The sequence below is a fragment of the Pinus tabuliformis genome, chromosome 5_1 (genome assembly GCF_031772625.1).
Source record: "Pinus tabuliformis cultivar Carrire ecotype Pingquan chromosome 5_1, CPIR1, whole genome shotgun sequence".
Taxonomy (NCBI): Eukaryota; Viridiplantae; Streptophyta; class Pinopsida; order Pinales; family Pinaceae; genus Pinus; species Pinus tabuliformis.
The window spans coordinates 405,624,976-405,632,449 of NC_142305.1; the positions used below are offsets into that span (position 1 = coordinate 405,624,976).

At 37.1% G+C, this 7,474-nt stretch overlaps 1 pseudogene; it reads right to left on the reverse strand.

Moving 5' to 3' along the window:
- Positions 1-2,239: 2,239 nt before the first annotated feature.
- Positions 2,240-6,426, reverse strand: LOC149165203 (amino acid transporter AVT6A-like; annotated as a pseudogene).
- Between the last annotated feature and the right edge of the window lie 1,048 nt (positions 6,427-7,474).

Here is a 7,474-nt window from a genome sequence, read left to right on the forward strand (position 1 = left end):
TATTGAAGAGCAATGGGATCATCACACACAGTGGGATGCATTTTGGCGCACCTCAAACTTATGTGAGGTTGAGTATTATTGACAGAAACCAGACCTTCAATCTTCTGCTTGACAGGCTCTCAACTATTCATGGATGATTAGTTGAATCGCTCAATCATTGATGCGAGATCAACTATATTCCTTTTCAATTTTTACAACTACCAATACAGTAGTATCTTTAACTAGAAGGCCGACCAACCATGGCGGGATGATACAAGGCTTTACACAAGTTTATCCACTCTTCACAATTCTACAAGAAAATTCCCAAATCAGCGTTCTTTTCTCTGTCCTGTTCCAAATAATCTTTATATGTATGTGCACCATTTGCTCCTCATAAAAAATCATTCTCAAGATCGTGGAGGGCCTTCCTCCTTTTTGTTGAACAAAGAATTAATGTCACTCACTATAGCAATTGAACTTGAAACTACTGCTAGAAAAATCATGAACAATGCGATGAATATGTCCTTCCTGGTTGAGATTCCATGGGTGTCTCTGCAATTAAAAAATAATTGAGGTTAGAAGTTACATACAAGCAAGGTGAAAGACGAAACCAGAAATGGAAAACAAATTTTTTTCTACCTAAGAGCAATGGAAGCTGGGAAGATGAACCCAATACAAACTGCTGTTATGGCCCCTGTGAATTGAAATTCATCCCAGATACTTGGTATGAATGATGCCTAATGAAAACGATTCCAATTAACCCAGCAGTGATCAAAATGAACCACTTATTATCCAAAACAAGATGCTTTTTCGCTGGAAAGACAAGCCCATCAAGATTAAGTCTTAGGGCAAAAAAAATGAGAGGAAAGAACGCCATCAGATGTATAACATAGGTCACATGAACAATATCATTCAGCACAACACTGTAGGGAACTCCCAACTTGGTGTCAAAATTGGCCAGGACATCATCCATGGTCTGGTCTCCAAATAGAAGAAAGCCAAAAAATCTTGTACTTGTGTATACAATTGAGCACAATGCCAATGATGTGCGAACAATGGGCTGCATTTCTGAAGGGTCCTCAAGTTCATTGTGTATGGAATGAACTGCATGGCACAAAGACATCACAATTCATTATAACATAATTTTAAATGAAAATTCAACTAATGAACTCTAAGATACTACACTGCAGGGCCAGAGATGGAGGAAAATAATCCATACCATTGTAATGACAGATGTAAGCAGCCACAATAACTGGTACCACAGTGAAAAGCTTCAAGAACGAAGTAAAATCCACAATATCTGGTAACAATATTTGTGCTTTGACGGTGCCACTGAACAACTTTACAATCAAAATACCAGCTGTAATCACAACAAATAAAACAACAAGTGCAACTGATAATGCAGAAGTGAATCTCAAATAATCTGAAAATTCATGGAAATGAACACATCAATATAGGCATCGAGATTTGAACATCACAACTCCTAAGGAATAACCCATGATCCACATCCTTGAATGTATATTCCATATGCCATTTCTAACAGGGCAACATGAAAAGTCAGACAAATCGTTAAGCAGATGCCATCAGTATGTGACATTCCCAAGATATGTTGAATCCCCTCATATAATTACAACAGTTTCTAGACATGTAAATCCCTGATAGCTGTAAGGTATGTATATTTCAAACGGGTCTATCTGTCTGTTGAAGTAGAGACATCAATGAATGTTGGAACCGAGTTGATGTCTCTACTTTAACTGGTTGAAATGAAAATACTTGGCAAAATGGACTAATTACTCTTACTCTCGCCGTCTGTATCAGTGCAACTTTTGCAGGGCTAAAATGTGAAGGAAAGGAGGATGAAGATTGTGAGAAGTTATTGAAGAGCAATGGAATCATGACACGCAGTGAGATGCATTTTGGTGCACCTCAAACTTATGTGAGGTTGAGTATTATTGACAGAAACCAGACCTTCAATCTTCTGCTTAACAAGCTCTCAACTATTCATGGATGATTAGTTAAATCGCTCAATCATTGATGCGAGATCAACTATATTCCTTTTCAATGTTTACAACTACAAATACACTAGTATCTTTAACTAGAAGGTCGAGCGACCATGGCAGGATGATACAAGGCTTTACACAAGTTTATCCACTCTTCACAATTCTACAAGCAAATTCCCAAATCAGCGTTCTTTTCTCAGTTCTGTTCCAAATAATCCTTATATGTATGTGCACCACCTGTTCCTCATAAAAAATCATTTTCAAGATCGCGGAGGGCCTTCCTCCTTCTTGTTGAACAAAGAATTAATGTCACTCACTATAGCAATAGAACTTGAAACTACTTCCAGAAAAAGCATGAGAAATGTCATGAATATATCCTTCCTGGTTGCGATTCCGTGGGGGTCTCTGCAATTAAAAAATAATTGAGGTTAGAAGTTACATACAAGCAAGGTGAAAGACGAAACCAGAAATGAAAAACAACTTTTTTTCTACCTGAGAGCAATGGAAGCTGGGAAGATGAACCCAATACAAACAGCTACTGTGGCCCCTGTGAATTGAAATGCATCCCAGATACTTGGTATGAATGATGCCCCAAGGAAAACGATTCCAATTAACCCAGCAGTGATCAAAATGAACCTCTTATTATCCAAAACAAGATGCTTTTTGCTGGAAACACAAGCCCATCAAGATTAAGTCTCGGGGCAAAAAAAATGAGAGGAGAGACCAGCATCAGATGTACAACATACGTCACACGAACAATGTCATTCAGCACAACACAGTAGGGAACTCCCAAGTTGGTGTCAAAATTGGCCAGGACATCATCCATGGTCTGGTCTCCAAATAGAAGAAAGCCAAAAAAGCTTGTACTTATGTATACAATTGAGCACAATACCAATGATGTGCGAACAATGGGCTGCATTTCTGAAGGGTCCTCAAGTTCATTGTATATGGAATGAACTGCATGGCGCAAAGACATCACAATTCATTATAACATAATTTTAAATGCAAATTCAACTAATGAACTCTAAGATTCTACACTACAGGACCAGAGATGGAGGAAAATAATCCATACCATTATAATGACAGATGTAAGCAGTCAAAATAACTGGTACCACAGTGAAAAGCTTCAAGAACAAAGTAAAATCCACAATATCTGGAAACAATCTTGGTGCTTTGATGGTGCCACTGAACAACATTATATCACAATACCAGCCGTAATCACAACAAATACAACAGCAAGTGCAACTGATAATGTAGAAGTGAATTTCAAAGAATCTGCAAATTCATGGAAATGAACACATCAATATAGGCATCAAGATTTGAACATCACAACTCCTAAGGAATAACCGATGATCCACATCCTTGAATGTATATGCCATACGCCATTTCTAACAGGGCAACATGAAAAGTCAGATAAATCCTTAAGCAGATGCCATAAGTATGTGACATTCCCAAGATATGTTGAATCCACTCATATAATTACAACAGTTTCTAGACATTTAAATCCCTGATAGCTGTGAAAAGGCCCAAATGAAATATGATATATCTCAAAATCAGTGCTAAAAAATGCTTATCAGGATGAGCAAAGCAGACTTACCCACTCTCTTGAAAGACTCTAGACATTTAAATCCCTGATAGCTATGAAAAGGCCCAAATGAAATATGATATATCTGAAAATCAGTGCTAAAAAATGCTTGTCAGGATGAGCAAAGCAGACTTAGGATCGGAACACGTCCATTCCACCAAATGAAATCCAAACCATTCTTCAAGTATACCAGCATGATGCACGCCATTTGATGATGTTCCAGATATCACATTGCCTGCCCAAATCAAGAAAACACCTCCATCAGACAAAGATTTCTAATTCAAAGTCATATATAAGATAGGAATCATGCCCAAAGTAATATAAAAGTGGCACCAGATAATTGGCCATTCAAACAAAAATGAAAGGAATCTAAGAAAAAAGAGACACTAATAAAGCATGTCAAGCCATGTATGCTTCATAGAACACTTCAACTTTGTTAAACAGAAACAAGTTGTTAGTGTTTCAACTTGCTAAACTGCTCACAATGCAAAAATTGGGTCGAAGTTTCAATTCAAGAAGTACTTTTAAAATACTCTAGTTGTAAGATACATGCTTAAATATTCCCACACGATATACTATTTATCCTTGGATATTACCCTCAAAACTGGGCTAATTCAACCTACGACCTAAAATGCATAACCTACAATGTTTAGATTGAATTAATTTTCAATTCATCTTATCTTGATTCCTTTCTAACATAAGCCTGTAAAAAAAATATCAACGGACTGCTTCTAAATCAATGATTGCAAATAGTTAAACTGTTCACAAGGTACGAGGGTCTCCCTCGATCTCCAACATATTAAACACGATGCAATTATGATCTAAAGTCAGATGAACAGAAACACACTCAAGTTCAAACACTGGATTCAGTGATTAAAAACAAGGGACTATCACATATTTACCAAGATTCAACTTGGGAAATATCACTGAATAAAAGCAGTGATAAACTTGTAATTCGCCTTATGTTGCATCCCTATCCATAATCTTCCAACAAATTGGTCCCCTCAAACAGAAAATACTGATTATGATCGATTGTTCTAACAACAAAGGGGGTGAGATTTTTTCAAAAACCATCAGAAGCAGAAAAAAAATAACAGAGGAGAAAGAAATAATTTGTTCCCAGTATACGATTCTGTAATCAAATAAAAAGACTTTTATAAGATATGTTGAATCCCCTCATCTAGTTACAACAGTTTCTTGACATTTAAATCCCTGGTAGCTGTGAAAAGGCCCAAATGAAATATGATATATCTCAAAATCAGTGCTAAAAAATTCTTATCAGGATGAGCAAAGCAGATTTACCCACTCTCTTGAAAGACTCTAGACATTTAAATCCCTGATAGATGTGAAAAGGCCCAAATGAAATATGACATATCTGAAAATTAGTGCTAAAAAATGCTTATTAGGATGAGCAAACCAGACTTACCCACTCTCTTGAAAGACACCAATGGAGCTAAAATAAGGACTATGGTGAGAACTAAGATCGGAACACGTTCATTCCACCAATGAAATCCAAACCATTCTTCAAGTATACCAGCATGATGCATGCCATTTGATGATGTTCCAGATAGCACATCGCCTGCCCAAATCAAGAAAACACCTCCATCAGACCAACAGAGGCCATCACTGCTACATTCCTCCTGGCTGGCAAATTTTTCTTCTCTCCGTTTCTCAAGAACAAAGTCCCCTAAGCACCAATATTCCCACACGATATACTATTTATCCTTGGCTATTACCCTCAAAATTGGGCTAATTCGGCCTACGACCTAAAATGCATAACCTACAATGTTTAGATTGAATTACTTTTCAATTCATCTTATCTTGATTCCTTTCTAACAGAAGCATGTAAAAAAAATATCAACGGACTGCTTCTAAATCAATGATTGCAAATAGTTAAACTCTTCACAAGGTACGAGGGTCTCCCTTGATCTCCAACATATTAAACACGATGCAATTATGATCTAAAGTTAGATGAACAGAAACACACTCAAGTTCAAACACTGGATTCAGTGATTAAAAGCAAGGGACTATCACATATTTACCAAGATTCAACTTGGGAAATATCACTGAATAAAAGCAGTGATAAACTGGTAATTCACCTTATGTTGCATCCCTATCCATAATCTTCCAACAAATTGGTCCCCTCAAACAGAAAATATTGATTATGATCGGTTGTTCTAACAACAAAGGGAGTGAGATTTTTTCAAAAACCATCAGAAGCAGAAAAAAATAACAGAGGAGAAAGAAATAATTTGTTCCCAGTATATGATTCTGTAATCAAATAAAAAGACTTTTATAAGATATGTTGAATTCCCTCATCTAATTACAACAGTTTCTTGACATTTAAATCCCTGATAGCTGTGAAAAGGCCCAAATGAAATATGATATATCTCAAAATCAGTGCTAAAAAATTCTTATCAGGATGAGCAAAGCAGATTTACCCACTCTCTTGAAGGACTCTAGACATTTAAATCCCTGATAGCTGTGAAAAGGCCCAAATGAAATATGACATATTTGGAAATCAGTGCTAAAAAATGTTTATTAGGATGAGCAAAGCAGACTTACCCACTCTCTTGAAAGACACCAATGGAGCTAAAATAAGGACTATGGTGAGAACTAGGATCGGAACACGTTCATTCCACCAATGAAATCCAAACCATTCTTCAAGTATACCAGCATAATGCACGCCATTTGATGATGTTTCAGATAGAACATCGCCTGCCCAAATCAAGAAAACACCTCCATCAGACCAACAAAGGCCATCACTGCTACATTCCTCCTGGCTGGCGAATTTTTCTTCTCTCCATTTCTCAAGAACGAAGTCCCCTAAGCACCCATAAACCTTCCAATAGCGGTAGCCATGATCTGTAACAAAAATAGGATGATCCACAAACCTAGCTTGAATCCCCAGTGCAAAACAATTCTATCTAAATGTACAGAATGGGTGTACCAAAATCCAGTAAAATACTCAGAGCAGATATTATTGCAAATGTGGGAAAGGTAAGGAAAGCCAATATCTCAAGTTTACCATCATTCGCTAAAAGGAATTCCAGGCGTCCGCGCGTACGGCTCATACCAGGCATTACAGTGGCAGATTTGGTTTTCTTCTCGCTGGCGTTTGCCGCTGTGTTTCTCAAAAAAACGAAATACAGAGAAAAGATCGAAGAATGGGAGCAGGATTTTTTTGGCCCCATAGATTCATTTACAAGGAACTCTGCATCGCCACCAGTGGATTTAGGGATGAAAATGTATTACGCCAGGGGATTTGGGAAGGTTTATATGGGCGTTTTCCCTAGCAGTGGCCAAGCATAAACTAAAGAGTCAGTTCGGTCCAGATCCAACGGTGTAAAATGTTTTAATCATCTAACAATCAATTATAGGGTGTAGATTGTGCCAGCGCAACAGCTAGGAGAGTTGTTTTCGGAGGGAAACGCCTTACGGCGTAAATATTGACCCAATTTACGATGACACTTTGTCATTTTTGCAATGTTTACCCATGACACTTTTTCATTTTTGCAATGTTGTTTCGCCACTATAATGAAAAAGGAGATTTGAGGAAACGTCGTTTCCGGTGAAGTTGTAATTTCGACATCGTCTTTTTCATCAAAATTATGATGATAATAATCATCGAATCTCTGGAATCTGTTCTTTGAATATACTCATTGACATTTTGTTGAAAGTTTGATAATGATCCTATATATTTGTTGCAAACCATCGTCAGATGACCTACTGAAAGTAAACTTCTTCTGACAATTTACCCATTGTGACAACATATTGTGCTGTGGAAAATTGCATTAGAATTTTACGAAAATATTTTCTGACAAATTTTCCATCGTTATGATGTTTGTGTTGTCCAAATGTGAGTCGGAAGATCGACAATGCTACAAAATTTTAGAAAAGATATTACGAC